The sequence below is a fragment of the Medicago sativa genome, chromosome 2 (assembly GCF_051527215.1).
Source record: "Medicago sativa cultivar Bolivia chromosome 2, Bolivia_mono, whole genome shotgun sequence".
Classification (NCBI taxonomy): Eukaryota; Viridiplantae; Streptophyta; class Magnoliopsida; order Fabales; family Fabaceae; genus Medicago; species Medicago sativa.
Genome location: NC_140750.1, coordinates 89,113,785 through 89,132,786, shown reverse-complemented (window position 1 = coordinate 89,132,786; position 19,002 = coordinate 89,113,785).

The window sequence follows — 19,002 nt, the reverse complement described above, 5'->3', positions numbered from 1 at the left end:
AGGTTAAGAATATCTCCTCGTTAATTTGGGACATTACTCGTTTTCGACCCTTTTTTAGTAGGAAGGCCTAATGTGGCCGATTTGCATTGAATCTTAGCGTGTGACATTCGTTGGATAGGTAAACAACATAACTACGACTTCCACGGGATATTTTTGCATTCTCTAAAAATTCAGCCAAAATGGAGGTTAAGAAAATCTCCTCGTTAATTGGGGACATTACTCGTTTTTGACCCATTTTTACTAGGAAGGCCATAAAGTGGCCGATTTGTATTGAATCTTAGCATGTGACAATTCGTTGGATAGGTAAACAACATAACTACGACTTCCATGGGATATTTTTGCATTCTCTAAAAATTCGGCCAGAATGGAGGTTAAGAAAATCTCCTCGTTAATTTAGGACATTACTCGTTTTCGACCCATTTTTACTAGGAAGGCCATAAAGTGGCCGATTTGTATTTAATCTTAGCATGTGACAATTCGTTGGATAGGTAAACAACATAACTATGACTTCCATGAGATATTTTTGCATTCTCTAAAAATTCAGCCAAAATGGAGGTTAAGAAAATCTCTCGTTAATTTGGGACATTACTCGTTTTCGACCCTTTTTTACTAGGAAGGCCATAATGTGGCCGATTTGCATTGAATCTTAGCGTGTGACAATTCGTTGGATAGGTAAACAACTTAACTACGACTTCCATGGGATATTTTTGCATTCCCTAAAAATTCGGCCAAAATGGAGGTTAAGAAAATCTCCTCGTTAATTTAGGACATTACTCGTTTTTGACCCATTTTTACTAGGAATGCCATAAAGTGGCCGATTTGTACTGAATCTTAGCATGTGACAATTTGTTGGATAGGTAAACAACTTAACTACGACTTCCATGGGATATTTTTGCATTCTCTAAAAATTCAGCCAAAATGGAGGTTAAGAAAATCTCCTCGTTAATTTGGGACATTGCTTGTTTTCGACCCATTTTTACTAGGAAGGCCATAAAGTGGCCGATTTGTATTGAATCTTAGCATGTGACAATTCGTTGGATAGGTAAACAACATAACTACGACTTCCATGGGATATTTTTGCATTCTCTAAAAATTCGGCCAAAATGGAGGTTAAGAAAATCTCCTCGTTAATTTGGGACATTACTCGTTTTTGACCCATTTTTACTAGGAAGGCCATAAAGTGGCCGATTTGTATTGAATCTTAGCATGTGACAATTCGTTGGATAGGTAAACAACATAAATACGACTTCCATGGGATATTTTTGCATTCTCTAAAAATTCAGCCAAAATGGAGGTTAAGAATATCTCCTCGTTAATTTGGGACATTACTCGTTTTCGACCCTTTTTTAGTAGGAAGGCCTAATGTGGCCGATTTGCATTGAATCTTAGCGTGTGACAATTCGTTGGATAGGTAAACAACATAACTACGACTTCCACGGGATATTTTTGCATTCTCTAAAAATTCAGCCAAAATGGAGGTTAAGAAAATCTCCTCGTTAATTGGGGACATTACTCGTTTTTGACCCATTTTTACTAGGAAGGCCATAAAGTGGCCGATTTGTATTGAATCTTAGCATGTGACAGATCGTTGGATAGGTAAACAACATAACTACGACTTCCATGGGATATTTTTGCATTCTCTAAAAATTCGGCCAGAATGGAGGTTAAGAAAATCTCCTCGTTAATTTAGGACATTACTCGTTTTTGACCCATTTTTACTAGGAAGGCCATAAAGTGGCCGATTTGTATTTAATCTTAGCATGTGACAATTCGTTGGATAGGTAAACAACATAACTATGACTTCCATGAGATATTTTTGCATTCTCTAAAAATTCAGCCAAAATGGAGGTTAAGAAAATCTCTCGTTAATTTGGGACATTACTCATTTTCGACCCATTTTTACTAGGAAGGCCATAATGTGGCCGATTTGCATTGAATCTTAGCGTGTGACAATTCGTTGGATAGGTAAATAACATAACTACGACTTCCATGGGATATTTTTGCATTCTCTAAAAATTCGGCCAAAATGGAGGTTAAGAAAATCTCCTCGTTAATTTAGGACATTACTCGTTTTCGACCCTTTTTTACTAGGAAGGCCATAATGTGGTCGATTTGCACTGAATCTTAGCATGTGACAATTCGTTGGATAGGTAAACAACATAACTACGACTTCCATGGGATATTTTTGCATTCTCTAAAAATTCGGCCAAAATGGAGGTTAAGAAAATCTCCTCGTTAATTTAGGACATTACTCGTTTTTGACCCATTTTTACTAGAATGCCATAAAGTGGCCGATTTGTATTGAATCTTAGCATGTGACAATTTGTTGGATAGGTAAAAAACTTAACTACGACTTCCATGGGATATTTTTGCATTCTCTAAAAATTCGGCCAAAATGGAGGTTAAGAAAATCTCCTCGTTAATTTAGGACATTACTCGTTTTTGACCCATTTTTACTAGGAATGCCATAAAGTGGCCGATTTGTATTGAATCTTAGCATGTGACAATTTGTTGGATAGGTAAACAACTTAACTACGACTTCCATGGGATATTTTTGCATTCTCTAAAAATTCAGCCAAAATGGAGGTTAAGAAAATCTCCTCGTTAATTTGGGACATTGCTTGTTTTCGACCCATTTTTACTAGGAAGGCCATAAAGTGGCCGATTTGTATTGAATCTTAGCATGTGACAATTCGTTGGATAGGTAAACAACATAACTACGACTTCCATGGGATATTTTTGCATTCTCTAAAAATTCGGCCAAAATGGAGGTTAAGAAAATCTCCTCGTTAATTTGGGACATTACTCGTTTTTGACCCATTTTTACTAGGAAGGCCATAAAGTGGCCGATTTGTATTGAATCTTAGCATGTGACAATTCGTTGGATAGGTAAACAACATAAATACGACTTCCATGGGATATTTTTGCATTCTCTAAAAATTTAGCCAAAATGGAGGTTAAGAATATCTCCTCGTTAATTTGGGACATTACTCGTTTTCGACCCTTTTTTAGTAGGAAGGCCTAATGTGGCCGATTTGCATTGAATCTTAGCGTGTGACAATTCGTTGGATAGGTAAACAACATAACTACGACTTCCACGGGATATTTTTGCATTCTCTAAAAATTCAGCCAAAATGGAGGTTAAGAAAATCTCCTCGTTAATTGGGGACATTACTCGTTTTTGACCCATTTTTACTAGGAAGGCCATAAAGTGGCCGATTTGTATTGAATCTTAGCATGTGACAATTCGTTGGATAGGTAAACAACATAACTACGACTTCCATGGGATATTTTTGCATTCTCTAAAAATTCGGCCAGAATGGAGGTTAAGAAAATCTCCTCGTTAATTTAGGACATTACTCGTTTTCGACCCATTTTTACTAGGAAGGCCATAAAGTGGCCGATTTGTATTTAATCTTAGCATGTGACAATTCGTTGGATAGGTAAACAACATAACTATGACTTCCATGAGATATTTTTGCATTCTCTAAAAATTCAGCCAAAATGGAGGTTAAGAAAATCTCTCGTTAATTTGGGACATTACTCGTTTTCGACCCTTTTTTACTAGGAAGGCCATAATGTGGCCGATTTGCATTGAATCTTAGCGTGTGACAATTCGTTGGATAGGTAAACAACTTAACTACGACTTCCATGGGATATTTTTGCATTCTCTAAAAATTCGGCCAAAATGGAGGTTAAGAAAATCTCCTCGTTAATTTAGGACATTACTCGTTTTTGACCCATTTTTACTAGGAATGCCATAAAGTGGCCGATTTGTACTGAATCTTAGCATGTGACAATTTGTTGGATAGGTAAACAACTTAACTACGACTTCCATGGGATATTTTTGCATTCTCTAAAAATTCAGCCAAAATGGAGGTTAAGAAAATCTCCTCGTTAATTTGGGACATTGCTTGTTTTCGACCCATTTTTACTAGGAAGGCCATAAAGTGGCCGATTTGTATTGAATCTTAGCATGTGACAATTCGTTGGATAGGTAAACAACATAACTACGACTTCCATGGGATATTTTTGCATTCTCTAAAAATTCGGCCAAAATGGAGGTTAAGAAAATCTCCTCGTTAATTTGGGACATTACTCGTTTTTGACCCATTTTTACTAGGAAGGCCATAAAGTGGCCGATTTGTATTGAATCTTAGCATGTGACAATTCGTTGGATAGGTAAACAACATAAATACGACTTCCATGGGATATTTTTGCATTCTCTAAAAATTCAGCCAAAATGGAGGTTAAGAATATCTCCTCGTTAATTTGGGACATTACTCGTTTTCGACCCTTTTTTAGTAGGAAGGCCTAATGTGGCCGATTTGCATTGAATCTTAGCGTGTGACAATTCGTTGGATAGGTAAACAACATAACTACGACTTCCACGGGATATTTTTGCATTCTCTAAAAATTCAGCCAAAATGGAGGTTAAGAAAATCTCCTCGTTAATTGGGGACATTACTCGTTTTTGACCCATTTTTACTAGGAATGCCATAAAGTGGCCGATTTGTATTGAATCTTAGCATGTGACAATTTGTTGGATAGGTAAACAACTTAACTACGACTTCCATGGGATATTTTTGCATTCTCTAAAAATTCAGCCAAAATGGAGGTTAAGAAAATCTCCTCGTTAATTTGGGACATTGCTTGTTTTCGACCCATTTTTACTAGGAAGGCCATAAAGTGGCCGATTTGTATTGAATCTTAGCATGTGACAATTCGTTGGATAGGTAAACAACATAACTACGACTTCCATGGGATATTTTTGCATTCTCTAAAAATTCGGCCAAAATGGAGGTTAAGAAAATCTCCTCGTTAATTTGGGACATTACTCGTTTTTGACCCATTTTTACTAGGAAGGCCATAAAGTGGCCGATTTGTATTGAATCTTAGCATGTGACAATTCGTTGGATAGGTAAACAACATAAATACGACTTCCATGGGATATTTTTGCATTCTCTAAAAATTCAGCCAAAATGGAGGTTAAGAATATCTCCTCGTTAATTTGGGACATTACTCGTTTTCGACCCTTTTTTAGTAGGAAGGCCTAATGTGGCCGATTTGCATTGAATCTTAGCGTGTGACAATTCGTTGGATAGGTAAACAACATAACTACGACTTCCACGGGATATTTTTGCATTCTCTAAAAATTCAGCCAAAATGGAGGTTAAGAAAATCTCCTCGTTAATTGGGGACATTACTCGTTTTTGACCCATTTTTACTAGGAAGGCCATAAAGTGGCCGATTTGTATTGAATCTTAGCATGTGACAATTCGTTGGATAGGTAAACAACATAACTACGACTTCCATGGGATATTTTTGCATTCTCTAAAAATTCGGCCAGAATGGAGGTTAAGAAAATCTCCTCGTTAATTTAGGACATTACTCGTTTTCGACCCATTTTTACTAGGAAGGCCATAAAGTGGCCGATTTGTATTTAATCTTAGCATGTGACAATTCGTTGGATAGGTAAACAACATAACTATGACTTCCATGAGATATTTTTGCATTCTCTAAAAATTCAGCCAAAATGGAGGTTAAGAAAATCTCTCGTTAATTTGGGACATTACTCGTTTTCGACCCTTTTTTACTAGGAAGGCCATAATGTGGCCGATTTGCATTGAATCTTAGCGTGTGACAATTCGTTGGATAGGTAAACAACTTAACTACGACTTCCATGGGATATTTTTGCATTCTCTAAAAATTCGGCCAAAATGGAGGTTAAGAAAATCTCCTCGTTAATTTGGGACATTACTCGTTTTTGACCCATTTTTACTAGGAAGGCCATAAAGTGGCCGATTTGTATTGAATCTTAGCATGTGACAATTCGTTGGATAGGTAAACAACATAACTACGACTTCCATGGGATATTTTTGCATTCTCTAAAAATTCGGCCAAAATGGAGGTTAAGAAAATCTCCTCGTTAATTTGGGACATTACTCGTTTTTGACCCATTTTTACTAGGAAGGCCATAAAGTGGCCGATTTGTATTGAATCTTAGCATGTGACAATTCGTTGGATAGGTAAACAACATAAATACGACTTCCATGGGATATTTTTGCATTCTCTAAAAATTCAGCCAAAATGGAGGTTAAGAATATCTCCTCGTTAATTTGGGACATTACTCGTTTTCGACCCTTTTTTAGTAGGAAGGCCTAATGTGGCCGATTTGCATTGAATCTTAGCGTGTGACAATTCGTTGGATAGGTAAACAACATAACTACGACTTCCACGGGATATTTTTGCATTCTCTAAAAATTCAGCCAAAATGGAGGTTAAGAAAATCTCCTCGTTAATTGGGGACATTACTCGTTTTTGACCCATTTTTACTAGGAAGGCCATAAAGTGGCCGATTTGTATTGAATCTTAGCATGTGACAATTCGTTGGATAGGTAAACAACATAACTACGACTTCCATGGGATATTTTTGCATTCTCTAAAAATTCGGCCAGAATGGAGGTTAAGAAAATCTCCTCGTTAATTTAGGACATTACTCGTTTTCGACCCATTTTTACTAGGAAGGCCATAAAGTGGCCGATTTGTATTTAATCTTAGCATGTGACAATTCGTTGGATAGGTAAACAACATAACTATGACTTCCATGAGATATTTTTGCATTCTCTAAAAATTCAGCCAAAATGGAGGTTAAGAAAATCTCTCGTTAATTTGGGACATTACTCGTTTTCGACCCTTTTTTACTAGGAAGGCCATAATGTGGCCGATTTGCATTGAATCTTAGCGTGTGACAATTCGTTGGATAGGTAAACAACTTAACTACGACTTCCATGGGATATTTTTGCATTCTCTAAAAATTCGGCCAAAATGGAGGTTAAGAAAATCTCCTCGTTAATTTAGGACATTACTCGTTTTTGACCCATTTTTACTAGGAATGCCATAAAGTGGCCGATTTGTACTGAATCTTAGCATGTGACAATTTGTTGGATAGGTAAACAACTTAACTACGACTTCCATGGGATATTTTTGCATTCTCTAAAAATTCAGCCAAAATGGAGGTTAAGAAAATCTCCTCGTTAATTTGGGACATTGCTTGTTTTCGACCCATTTTTACTAGGAAGGCCATAAAGTGGCCGATTTGTATTGAATCTTAGCATGTGACAATTCGTTGGATAGGTAAACAACATAACTACGACTTCCAAGGGATATTTTTGCATTCTCTTAAAATTCGGCCAAAATGGAGGTTAAGAAAATCTCCTCGTTAATTTGGGACATTACTCGTTTTTGACCCATTTTTACTAGGAAGGCCATAAAGTGGCCGATTTGTATTGAATCTTAGCATGTGACAATTCGTTGGATAGGTAAACAACATAAATACGACTTCCATGGGATATTTTTGCATTCTCTAAAAATTCAGCCAAAATGGAGGTTAAGAATATCTCCTCGTTAATTTGGGACATTACTCGTTTTCGACCCTTTTTTAGTAGGAAGGCCTAATGTGGCCGATTTGCATTGAATCTTAGCGTGTGACAATTCGTTGGATAGGTAAACAACATAACTACGACTTCCACGGGATATTTTTGCATTCTCTAAAAATTCAGCCAAAATGGAGGTTAAGAAAATCTCCTCGTTAATTGGGGACATTACTCGTTTTTGACCCATTTTTACTAGGAAGGCCATAAAGTGGCCGATTTGTATTGAATCTTAGCATGTGACAATTCGTTGGATAGGTAAACAACATAACTACGACTTCCATGGGATATTTTTGCATTCTCTAAAAATTCGGCCAGAATGGAGGTTAAGAAAATCTCCTCGTTAATTTAGGACATTACTCGTTTTCGACCCATTTTTACTAGGAAGGCCATAAAGTGGCCGATTTGTATTTAATCTTAGCATGTGACAATTCGTTGGATAGGTAAACAACATAACTATGACTTCCATGAGATATTTTTGCATTCTCTAAAAATTCAGCCAAAATGGAGGTTAAGAAAATCTCTCGTTAATTTGGGACATTACTCGTTTTCGACCCTTTTTTACTAGGAAGGCCATAATGTGGCCGATTTGCATTGAATCTTAGCGTGTGACAATTCGTTGGATAGGTAAATAACATAACTATGACTTCCATGGGATATTTTTGCATTCTCTAAAAATTCGGCCAAAATGGAGGTTAAGAAAATCTCATCGTTAATTTGGGACATTGCTTGTTTTCGACCCATTTTTACTAGGAAGGCCATAAAGTGGCCGATTTGTATTGAATCTTAGCATGTGACAATTCGTTGGATAGGTAAACAACATAACTACGACTTCCATGGGATATTTTTGCATTCTCTAAAAATTCGGCGAAAATGGAGGTTAAGAAAATCTCCTCTTTAATTTGGGACATTACTCGTTTTTGACCCATTTTTACTAGGAAGGCCATAAAGTGGCCGATTTGTATTGAATCTTAGCATGTGACAATTCGTTGGATAGGTAAACAACATAACTATGACTTCCATGAGATATTTTTGCATTCTCTAAAAATTCAGCCAAAATGGAGGTTAAGAAAATCTCTCGTTAATTTGGGACATTACTCGTTTTCGACCCTTTTTTACTAGGAAGGCCATAATGTGGCCGATTTGCATTGAATCTTAGCGTGTGACAATTCGTTGGATAGGTAAATAACATAACTACGACTTCCATGGGATATTTTTGCATTCTCTAAAAATTCGGCCAAAATGGAGGTTAAGAAAATATCCTCGTTAATTAAGGACATTGCTCGTTTTCGACCCATTTTTACTAGGAAGGCCATAAAGTGGCCGATTTGTATTGAATCTTAGCATGTGACAATTCGTTGGATAGGTTAATAACATAACTACGACTTCCATGGGATATTTTTGCATTCTCTAAAAATTCGGCCAAAATGGAGGTTAAGAAAATCTCCTCGTTAATTTAGGACATTACTCGTTTTCGACCCTTTTTTACTAGGAAGGCCATAATGTGGTCGATTTGCATTGAATCTTAGCATGTGACAATTCGTTGGATAGGTAAACAACATAACTACGACTTCCATGGGATATTTTTGCATTCTCTAAAAATTCGGCCAGAATGGAGGTTAAGAAAATCTCCTCGTTAATTTAGGACATTACTCGTTTTCGACCCATTTTTACTAGGAAGGCCATAAAGTGGCCGATTTGTATTGAATCTTAGCATGTGACAATTCGTTGGATAGGTAAACAACATAACTATGACTTCCATAAGATATTTTTGCATTCTCTAAAAATTCAGCCAAAATGGAGGTTAAGAAAATCTCTCGTTAATTTGGGACATTACTCGTTTTCGACCCTTTTTTACTAGGAAGGCCATAATGTGGCCGATTTGCATTGAATCTTAGCGTGTGACAATTCGTTGGATAGGTAAATAACATAACTACGACTTCCATGGGATATTTTTGCATTCTCTAAAAATTCGGCCAAAATGGAGGTTAAGAAAATATCCTCGTTAATTAAGGACATTGCTCGTTTTCGACCCATTTTTACTAGGAAGGCCATAAAGTGGCCGATTTGTATTGAATCTTAGCATGTGACAATTCGTTGGATAGGTTAATAACATAACTACGACTTCCATGGGATATTTTTGCATTCTCTAAAAATTCGGCCAAAATGGAGGTTAAGAAAATCTCCTCGTTAATTTAGGACATTACTCGTTTTCGACCCTTTTTTACTAGGAAGGCCATAATGTGGTCGATTTGCATTGAATCTTAGCATGTGACAATTCGTTGGATAGGTAAACAACATAACTACGACTTCCATGGGATATTTTTGCATTCTCTAAAAATTCGGCCAGAATGGAGGTTAAGAAAATCTCCTCGTTAATTTAGGACATTACTCGTTTTCGACCCATTTTTACTAGGAAGGCCATAAAGTGGCCGATTTGTATTTAATCTTAGCATGTGACAATTCGTTGGATAGGTAAACAACATAACTATGACTTCCATGAGATATTTTTGCATTCTCTAAAAATTCAGCCAAAATGGAGGTTAAGAAAATCTCTCGTTAATTTGGGACATTACTCGTTTTCGACCCTTTTTTACTAGGAAGGCCATAATGTGGCCGATTTGCATTGAATCTTAGCGTGTGACAATTCGTTGGATAGGTAAACAACTTAACTACGACTTCCATGGGATATTTTTGCATTCTCTAAAAATTCGGCCAAAATGGAGGTTAAGAAAATCTCCTCGTTAATTTGGGACATTACTCGTTTTTGACCCATTTTTACTAGGAAGGCCATAAAGTGGCCGATTTGTATTGAATCTTAGCATGTGACAATTCGTTGGATAGGTAAACAACATAACTACGACTTCCATGGGATATTTTTGCATTCTCTAAAAATTCGGCCAAAATGGAGGTTAAGAAAATCTCCTCGTTAATTTGGGACATTACTCGTTTTTGACCCATTTTTACTAGGAAGGCCATAAAGTGGCCGATTTGTATTGAATCTTAGCATGTGACAATTCGTTGGATAGGTAAACAACATAAATACGACTTCCATGGGATATTTTTGCATTCTCTAAAAATTCAGCCAAAATGGAGGTTAAGAATATCTCCTCGTTAATTTGGGACATTACTCGTTTTCGACCCTTTTTTAGTAGGAAGGCCTAATGTGGCCGATTTGCATTGAATCTTAGCGTGTGACAATTCGTTGGATAGGTAAACAACATAACTACGACTTCCACGGGATATTTTTGCATTCTCTAAAAATTCAGCCAAAATGGAGGTTAAGAAAATCTCCTCGTTAATTGGGGACATTACTCGTTTTTGACCCATTTTTACTAGGAAGGCCATAAAGTGGCCGATTTGTATTGAATCTTAGCATGTGACAATTCGTTGGATAGGTAAACAACATAACTACGACTTCCATGGGATATTTTTGCATTCTCTAAAAATTCGGCCAGAATGGAGGTTAAGAAAATCTCCTCGTTAATTTAGGACATTACTCGTTTTCGACCCATTTTTACTAGGAAGGCCATAAAGTGGCCGATTTGTATTTAATCTTAGCATGTGACAATTCGTTGGATAGGTAAACAACATAACTATGACTTCCATGAGATATTTTTGCATTCTCTAAAAATTCAGCCAAAATGGAGGTTAAGAAAATCTCTCGTTAATTTGGGACATTACTCGTTTTCGACCCTTTTTTACTAGGAAGGCCATAATGTGGCCGATTTGCATTGAATCTTAGCGTGTGACAATTCGTTGGATAGGTAAACAACTTAACTACGACTTCCATGGGATATTTTTGCATTCTCTAAAAATTCGGCCAAAATGGAGGTTAAGAAAATCTCCTCGTTAATTTAGGACATTACTCGTTTTTGACCCATTTTTACTAGGAATGCCATAAAGTGGCCGATTTGTACTGAATCTTAGCATGTGACAATTTGTTGGATAGGTAAACAACTTAACTACGACTTCCATGGGATATTTTTGCATTCTCTAAAAATTCAGCCAAAATGGAGGTTAAGAAAATCTCCTCGTTAATTTGGGACATTGCTTGTTTTCGACCCATTTTTACTAGGAAGGCCATAAAGTGGCCGATTTGTATTGAATCTTAGCATGTGACAATTCGTTGGATAGGTAAACAACATAACTACGACTTCCAAGGGATATTTTTGCATTCTCTTAAAATTCGGCCAAAATGGAGGTTAAGAAAATCTCCTCGTTAATTTGGGACATTACTCGTTTTTGACCCATTTTTACTAGGAAGGCCATAAAGTGGCCGATTTGTATTGAATCTTAGCATGTGACAATTCGTTGGATAGGTAAATAACATAACTACGACTTCCATGGGATATTTTTGCATTCTCTAAAAATTCGGCCAAAATGGAGGTTAAGAAAATATCCTCGTTAATTAAGGACATTGCTCGTTTTCGACCCATTTTTACTAGGAAGGCCATAAAGTGGCCGATTTGTATTGAATCTTAGCATGTGACAATTCGTTGGATAGGTTAATAACATAACTACGACTTCCATGGGATATTTTTGCATTCTCTAAAAATTCGGCCAAAATGGAGGTTAAGAAAATCTCCTCGTTAATTTAGGACATTACTCGTTTTCGACCCTTTTTTACTAGGAAGGCCATAATGTGGTCGATTTGCATTGAATCTTAGCATGTGACAATTCGTTGGATAGGTAAACAACATAACTACGACTTCCATGGGATATTTTTGCATTCTCTAAAAATTCGGCCAGAATGGAGGTTAAGAAAATCTCCTCGTTAATTTAGGACATTACTCGTTTTCGACCCATTTTTACTAGGAAGGCCATAAAGTGGCCGATTTGTATTGAATCTTAGCATGTGACAATTCGTTAGATAGGTAAACAACATAACTATGACTTCCATAAGATATTTTTGCATTCTCTAAAAATTCAGCCAAAATGGAGGTTAAGAAAATCTCTCGTTAATTTGGGACATTACTCGTTTTCGACCCTTTTTTACTAGGAAGGCCATAATGTGGCCGATTTGCATTGAATCTTAGCGTGTGACAATTCGTTGGATAGGTAAATAACATAACTACGACTTCCATGGGATATTTTTGCATTCTCTAAAAATTCGGCCAAAATGGAGGTTAAGAAAATATCCTCGTTAATTAAGGACATTGCTCGTTTTCGACCCATTTTTACTAGGAAGGCCATAAAGTGGCCGATTTGTATTGAATCTTAGCATGTGACAATTCGTTGGATAGGTTAATAACATAACTACGACTTCCATGGGATATTTTTGCATTCTCTAAAAATTCGGCCAAAATGGAGGTTAAGAAAATCTCCTCGTTAATTTAGGACATTACTCGTTTTCGACCCTTTTTTACTAGGAAGGCCATAATGTGGTCGATTTGCATTGAATCTTAGCATGTGACAATTCGTTGGATAGGTAAACAACATAACTACGACTTCCATGGGATATTTTTGCATTCTCTAAAAATTCGGCCAGAATGGAGGTTAAGAAAATCTCCTCGTTAATTTAGGACATTACTCGTTTTCGACCCATTTTTACTAGGAAGGCCATAAAGTGGCCGATTTGTATTTAATCTTAGCATGTGACAATTCGTTGGATAGGTAAACAACATAACTATGACTTCCATGAGATATTTTTGCATTCTCTAAAAATTCAGCCAAAATGGAGGTTAAGAAAATCTCTCGTTAATTTGGGACATTACTCGTTTTCGACCCTTTTTTACTAGGAAGGCCATAATGTGGCCGATTTGCATTGAATCTTAGCGTGTGACAATTCGTTGGATAGGTAAACAACTTAACTACGACTTCCATGGGATATTTTTGCATTCTCTAAAAATTCGGCCAAAATGGAGGTTAAGAAAATCTCCTCGTTAATTTGGGACATTACTCGTTTTTGACCCATTTTTACTAGGAAGGCCATAAAGTGGCCGATTTGTATTGAATCTTAGCATGTGACAATTCGTTGGATAGGTAAACAACATAACTACGACTTCCATGGGATATTTTTGCATTCTCTAAAAATTCGGCCAAAATGGAGGTTAAGAAAATCTCCTCGTTAATTTGGGACATTACTCGTTTTTGACCCATTTTTACTAGGAAGGCCATAAAGTGGCCGATTTGTATTGAATCTTAGCATGTGACAATTCGTTGGATAGGTAAACAACATAAATACGACTTCCATGGGATATTTTTGCATTCTCTAAAAATTCAGCCAAAATGGAGGTTAAGAATATCTCCTCGTTAATTTGGGACATTACTCGTTTTCGACCCTTTTTTAGTAGGAAGGCCTAATGTGGCCGATTTGCATTGAATCTTAGCGTGTGACAATTCGTTGGATAGGTAAACAACATAACTACGACTTCCACGGGATATTTTTGCATTCTCTAAAAATTCAGCCAAAATGGAGGTTAAGAAAATCTCCTCGTTAATTGGGGACATTACTCGTTTTTGACCCATTTTTACTAGGAAGGCCATAAAGTGGCCGATTTGTATTGAATCTTAGCATGTGACAATTCGTTGGATAGGTAAACAACATAACTACGACTTCCATGGGATATTTTTGCATTCTCTAAAAATTCGGCCAGAATGGAGGTTAAGAAAATCTCCTCGTTAATTTAGGACATTACTCGTTTTCGACCCATTTTTACTAGGAAGGCCATAAAGTGGCCGATTTGTATTTAATCTTAGCATGTGACAATTCGTTGGATAGGTAAACAACATAACTATGACTTCCATGAGATATTTTTGCATTCTCTAAAAATTCAGCCAAAATGGAGGTTAAGAAAATCTCTCGTTAATTTGGGACATTACTCGTTTTCGACCCTTTTTTACTAGGAAGGCCATAATGTGGCCGATTTGCATTGAATCTTAGCGTGTGACAATTCGTTGGATAGGTAAACAACTTAACTACGACTTCCATGGGATATTTTTGCATTCTCTAAAAATTCGGCCAAAATGGAGGTTAAGAAAATCTCCTCGTTAATTTAGGACATTACTCGTTTTTGACCCATTTTTACTAGGAATGCCATAAAGTGGCCGATTTGTACTGAATCTTAGCATGTGACAATTTGTTGGATAGGTAAACAACTTAACTACGACTTCCATGGGATATTTTTGCATTCTCTAAAAATTCAGCCAAAATGGAGGTTAAGAAAATCTCCTCGTTAATTTGGGACATTGCTTGTTTTCGACCCATTTTTACTAGGAAGGCCATAAAGTGGCCGATTTGTATTGAATCTTAGCATGTGACAATTCGTTGGATAGGTAAACAACATAACTACGACTTCCAAGGGATATTTTTGCATTCTCTTAAAATTCGGCCAAAATGGAGGTTAAGAAAATCTCCTCGTTAATTTGGGACATTACTCGTTTTTGACCCATTTTTACTAGGAAGGCCATAAAGTGGCCGATTTGTATTGAATCTTAGCATGTGACAATTCGTTGGATAGGTAAACAACATAAATACGACTTCCATGGGATATTTTTGCATTCTCTAAAAATTCAGCCAAAATGGAGGTTAAGAATATCTCCTCGTTAATTTGGGACATTACTCGTTTTCGACCCTTTTTTAGTAGGAAGGCCTAATGTGGCCGATTTGCATTGAATCTTAGCGTGTGACAATTCGTTGGATAGGTAAACAACATAACTACGACTTCCACGGGATATTTTTGCATTCTCTAAAAATTCAGCCAAAATGGAGGTTAAGAAAATCTCCTCGTTAATTGGGGACATTACTCGTTTTTGACCCATTTTTACTAGGAAGGCCATAAAGTGGCCGATTTGTATTGAATCTTAGCATGTGACAATTCGTTGGATAGGTAAACAACATAACTACGACTTCCATGGGATATTTTTGCATTCTCTAAAAATTCGGCCAGAATGGAGGTTAAGAAAATCTCCTCGTTAATTTAGGACATTACTCGTTTTCGACCCATTTTTACTAGGAAGGCCATAAAGTGGCCGATTTGTATTTAATCTTAGCATGTGACAATTCGTTGGATAGGTAAACAACATAACTATGACTTCCATGAGATATTTTTGCATTCTCTAAAAATTCAGCCAAAATGGAGGTTAAGAAAATCTCTCGTTAATTTGGGACATTACTCGTTTTCGACCCTTTTTTACTAGGAAGGCCATAATGTGGCCGATTTGCATTGAATCTTAGCGTGTGACAATTCGTTGGATAGGTAAATAACATAACTATGACTTCCATGGGATATTTTTGCATTCTCTAAAAATTCGGCCAAAATGGAGGTTAAGAAAATCTCATCGTTAATTTGGGACATTGCTTGTTTTCGACCCATTTTTACTAGGAAGGCCATAAAGTGGCCGATTTGTATTGAATCTTAGCATGTGACAATTCGTTGGATAGGTAAACAACATAACTACGACTTCCATGGGATATTTTTGCATTCTCTAAAAATTCGGCGAAAATGGAGGTTAAGAAAATCTCCTCTTTAATTTGGGACATTACTCGTTTTTGACCCATTTTTACTAGGAAGGCCATAAAGTGGCCGATTTGTATTGAATCTTAGCATGTGACAATTCGTTGGATAGGTAAACAACATAACTATGACTTCCATGAGATATTTTTGCATTCTCTAAAAATTCAGCCAAAATGGAGGTTAAGAAAATCTCTCGTTAATTTGGGACATTACTCGTTTTCGACCCTTTTTTACTAGGAAGGCCATAATGTGGCCGATTTGCATTGAATCTTAGCGTGTGACAATTCGTTGGATAGGTAAATAACATAACTACGACTTCCATGGGATATTTTTGCATTCTCTAAAAATTCGGCCAAAATGGAGGTTAAGAAAATATCCTCGTTAATTAAGGACATTGCTCGTTTTCGACCCATTTTTACTAGGAAGGCCATAAAGTGGCCGATTTGTATTGAATCTTAGCATGTGACAATTCGTTGGATAGGTTAATAACATAACTACGACTTCCATGGGATATTTTTGCATTCTCTAAAAATTCGGCCAAAATGGAGGTTAAGAAAATCTCCTCGTTAATTTAGGACATTACTCGTTTTCGACCCTTTTTTACTAGGAAGGCCATAATGTGGTCGATTTGCATTGAATCTTAGCATGTGACAATTCGTTGGATAGGTAAACAACATAACAACGACTTCCATGGGATATTTTTGCATTCTCTAAAAATTCGGCCAGAATGGAGGTTAAGAAAATCTCCTCGTTAATTTAGGACATTACTCGTTTTCGACCCATTTTTACTAGGAAGGCCATAAAGTGGCCGATTTGTATTGAATCTTAGCATGTGACAATTCGTTGGATAGGTAAACAACATAACTATGACTTCCATAAGATATTTTTGCATTCTCTAAAAATTCAGCCAAAATGGAGGTTAAGAAAATCTCTCGTTAATTTGGGACATTACTCGTTTTCGACCCTTTTTTACTAGGAAGGCCATAATGTGGCCGATTTGCATTGAATCTTAGCGTGTGACAATTCGTTGGATAGGTAAATAACATAACTACGACTTCCATGGGATATTTTTGCATTCTCTAAAAATTCGGCCAAAATGGAGGTTAAGAAAATATCCTCGTTAATTAAGGACATTGCTCGTTTTCGACCCATTTTTACTAGGAAGGCCATAAAGTGGCCGATTTGTATTGAATCTTAGCATGTGACAATTCGTTGGATAGGTTAATAACATAACTACGACTTCCATGGGATATTTTTGCATTCTCTAAAAATTCGGCCAAAATGGAGGTTAAGAAAATCTCCTCGTTAATTTAGGACATTACTCGTTTTCGACCCTTTTTTACTAGGAAGGCCATAATGTGGTCGATTTGCATTGAATCTTAGCATGTGACAATTCGTTGGATAGGTAAACAACATAACTACGACTTCCATGGGATATTTTTGCATTCTCTAAAAATTCGGCCAGAATGGAGGTTAAGAAAATCTCCTCGTTAATTTAGGACATTACTCGTTTTCGACCCATTTTTACTAGGAAGGCCATAAAGTGGCCGATTTGTATTGAATCTTAGCATGTGACAATTCGTTGGATAGGTAAACAACATAACTATGACTTCCATAAGATATTTTTGCATTCTCTAAAAATTCAGCCAAAATGGAGGTTAAGAAAATCTCTCGTTAATTTGGGACATTACTCGTTTTCGACCCTTTTTTACTAGGAAGGCCATAATGTGGCCGATTTGCATTGAATCTTAGCGTGTGACAATTCGTTGGATAGGTAAATAACATAACTACGACTTCCATGGGATATTTTTGCATTCTCTAAAAATTCGGCCAAAATGGAGGTTAAGAAAATATCCTCGTTAATTAAGGACATTGCTCGTTTTCGACCCATTTTTACTAGGAAGGCCATAAAGTGGCCGATTTGTATTGAATCTTAGCATGTGACAATTCGTTGGATAGGTTAATAACATAACTACGACTTCCATGGGATATTTTTGCATTCTCTAAAAATTCGGCCAAAATGGAGGTTAAGAAAATCTCCTCGTTAATTTAGGACATTACTCGTTTTCGACCCTTTTTTACTAGGAAGGCCATAATGTGGTCGATTTGCATTGAATCTTAGCATGTGACAATTCGTTGGATAGGTAAACAACATAACTACGACTTCCATGGGATATTTTTGCATTCTCTAAAAATTCGGCCAGAATGGAGGTTAAGAAAATCTCCTCGTTAATTTAGGACATTACTCGTTTTCGACCCATTTTTACTAGGAAGGCCATAAAGTGGCCGATTTGTATTGAATCTTAGCATGTGACAATTCGTTGGATAGGTAAACAACATAACTATGACTTCCATAAGATATTTTTGCATTCTCTAAAAATTCAGCCAAAATGGAGGTTAAGAAAATCTCTCGTTAATTTGGGACATTACTCGTTTTCGACCCTTTTTTACTAGGAAGGCCATAATGTGGCCGATTTGCATTGAATCTTAGCGTGTGACAATTCGTTGGATAGGTAAATAACATAACTACGACTTCCATGGGATATTTTTGCATTCTCTAAAAATTCGGCCAAAATGGAGGTTAAGAAAATATCCTCGTTAATTATGGACATTGCTCGTTTTCGACCCATTTTTACTAGGAAGGCCATAAAGTGGCCGATTTGTATTGAATCTTAGCATGTGACAATTCGTTGGATAGGTTAATAACATAACTACGACTTCCATGGGAAATTTTTGCATTCTCTAAAAATTCGGCCAAAATGGAGGTTAAGAAAATCTCCTCGTTAATTTAGGACATTACTCGTTTTCGACCCTTTTTTACTAGGAAGGCCATAATGTGGTCGATTTGCATTGAATCTTAGCATGTGACAATTCGTTGGATAGGTAAACAACATAACTACGACTTCCATGGGATATTTTTGCATTCTCTAAAAATTCGGCCAGAATGGAGGTTAAGAAAATCTCCTCGTTAATTTAGGACATTACTCGTTTTCGACCCATTTTTACTAGGAAGGCCATAAAGTGGCCGATTTGTATTGAATCTTAGCATGTGACAATTCGTTGGATAGGTAAACAACATAACTATGACTTCCATAAGATATTTTTGCATT